Below are 2,620 nucleotides of genomic sequence, written 5' to 3'. Positions count from 1 at the left end.
CAGGTGTCCATTGCTGCCTCCTACATCTTATGGTCGTGCTCCTATGAGTCTAGATTTACGAATCCGACGCGAAACTGATAGTTAATTGTAACGTTCAGGGTCAACTAATGACGATGGAACAATCAAATTGCGTCGAGGCCCAATATATTATCCTCCAGGCGACTTGTCTCCAAGGGTCTATCGAAGCCTCGGGCACCTTATGATCGTTCTCATCTGAGTCTACATTTTCGAATCCGACGCAAAACTGATAGTTAATTGTAACGTTCAGGGCCTCCTAATGACGATGGAACAATCAAATTGCGTCGAGAATCAATACATCGTCCTCCAGCCGACTTGTCTCCAAAGGTGTATGGCTGCCTCTGGGATCTTATGGTCGTGCTCCTGTGAGTCTAGATTTACGAATCCGACGCGAAACTGATAGTTAATTGTAAAGTTCAGGGGCTCCTAATGACGATGGAACAATCAAATTACGTCGAGATTCAATATATCGTCCTCCAGCCGACTTGTATCCAAGGGGATATTGCTGCCACGGGCACCTTATGGTCGTTCTCCTGTGAGTCTAGACTTTCGAATCCGACGCAAAACTGAGAGTTAAATATAACGTTCAGGGCCTCCTAATGACGATGGAACACTCAAATTGCGTCGGGATTTAATACATCGTCCTCGAGCCGACTTGTCTCCAAGGGTCTATTTTTCCCTCGGGCGCTTTTGGTCGTTCTCCTGAGTCTAGATTATGGAATCCGACGTAAAACTGATAGTTAATTGTAACGTTCAGGTCCTCCTAATGACGATGGAACACTCAAATTGCGTCGAGATTCAATACATCGGACCCTATCCGACTTGTCTCCAAGGGTCTATTGCTGCCTCGGGCACCTTGTGGTCGTTCTCCTGTGAGTCTTGATTTACGGATCCGACGCATAACTGATAGTTAATTGTAACGTTCAGGGCCTCCTAATGACGATGGAACACTCAAATTACGTCGAGATTCAATATATCTACCTCCAGCCGACTTGTATCCAAGGGGATATTGCTGCCTCGGGCACCTTATGGTCGTTCTCCTGTGAGTCTAGACTTTCGAATCCGACGCAAAACTGAGAGTTAAATATAAAGTTCAGGGCCTCCTAATGACGATGGAATACTCAAATTGCGTCGGGATTCAATACATCGTCCTCCAGCCGACTTGTCTACAGGTGTCCATTGCTGCCTCCTACATCTTATGGTCGTGCTCCTATGAGTCTAGATTTACGAATCCGACGCGAAACTGATAGTTAATTGTAACGTTCAGGGTCAACTAATGACGATGGAACAATCAAATTGCGTCGAGGCTCAATATATTATCCTCCAGGCGACTTGTCTCCAAGGGTCTATCGAAGCCTCGGGCACCTTATGATCGTTCTCATCTGAGTCTACATTTTCGAATCCGACGCAAAACTGATAGTTAATTGTAACGTTCAGAGCCTCCTAATGACGATGGAACACTCAAATTACGTCGAGATTCAATATATCGTCTTCCAGCCGACTTGTCTTCAAGGGGATATTGCTGCCTCGGGCACGATACGGTCCGTCTCTTGTGAGTCTAGATTTTCGAATCCGACGCATAACTAATAGTTAATTGTAACGTTCAGGTCCTCCTAATGACGAAAGAACACTCAAATTGCGTCACGATTCAATACATCGTCCTCCAGCCGACTCGTCCCCCAGCGTCTATTTTTGCCTCTGGCGCCATTTGGTCGTTCTCCTGTGGGTCTAGATTTACGAATCCGACGCAAAACTGATAGTTAATTGTAACGTTCAGGGCCTTCTAATGACGATGGAACACTCAAATTACGTCGAGATTCAATATATCGTCCTCCAGCCGACTTGTCTTCAAGGGGATATTGCTGCCTCGGGCACAATACGGTCCGTCTCTTGTGAGTCTAGATTTTCGAATCCGACGCATAACTAATAGTTAACTATAAAGTTCAGGGGCTCCTAATGACGATGGAACAATCAAATTGCGTCGAGATTCAATACATAGTCATCCAGGCGTCTTGTCTCTAAGGGGATATTGCTTCCTCGGGCACCTTGTGGTCGTTCTCCTGTGAGTCTAGATTTACGAATCCGACGCATAACTGATAGTTAATTGTATTGTTCTGGGCCTCCTAATGACGATGGAACACTCAAATTACGTCGAGATTCAATATAGCGTCCTCCAGCCGACTTGTCTCCACGGGGATATTGCTGCCTCGGGCACCTTATTGTCGTTCTCCTGTGAGTCTAGATTTTGGAATCCGACGCAAAACTGTTGGTTAATTGTAACGTTCGGAGCTTCCTAATGACGATGGAACACTCAAATTGCGTCGAGATTCAATACATCGTCCTCCAGCCGACTTGTCTCCAAGGGGATATTGCTGCCTCGGGCACCTTATGGTCGTTCTCATGTGACTCTAGATTTTCGAATCCTACGCAAAACTGATACTTAATTGTAACGTTCAGGGCCTCCTAATGACGATGGAACACTCAAATTGCGTCGAGATTCAATACATCGTCCTCCAACCGACTTGTCTCCAAGGGTTTATTGCTGCCTCTGGCATCTTATGGTCGTGCTCCTGTGAGTCTAGATTTTCGAATCCGACGCGAA

The sequence above is a fragment of the Schistocerca americana genome, unplaced genomic scaffold (assembly GCF_021461395.2).
Source record: "Schistocerca americana isolate TAMUIC-IGC-003095 unplaced genomic scaffold, iqSchAmer2.1 HiC_scaffold_50, whole genome shotgun sequence".
Classification (NCBI taxonomy): domain Eukaryota; kingdom Metazoa; phylum Arthropoda; class Insecta; order Orthoptera; family Acrididae; genus Schistocerca; species Schistocerca americana.
The sequence above is the reverse complement of the archived record's forward strand: the minus strand, read 5'-3'. Positions refer to the sequence as shown.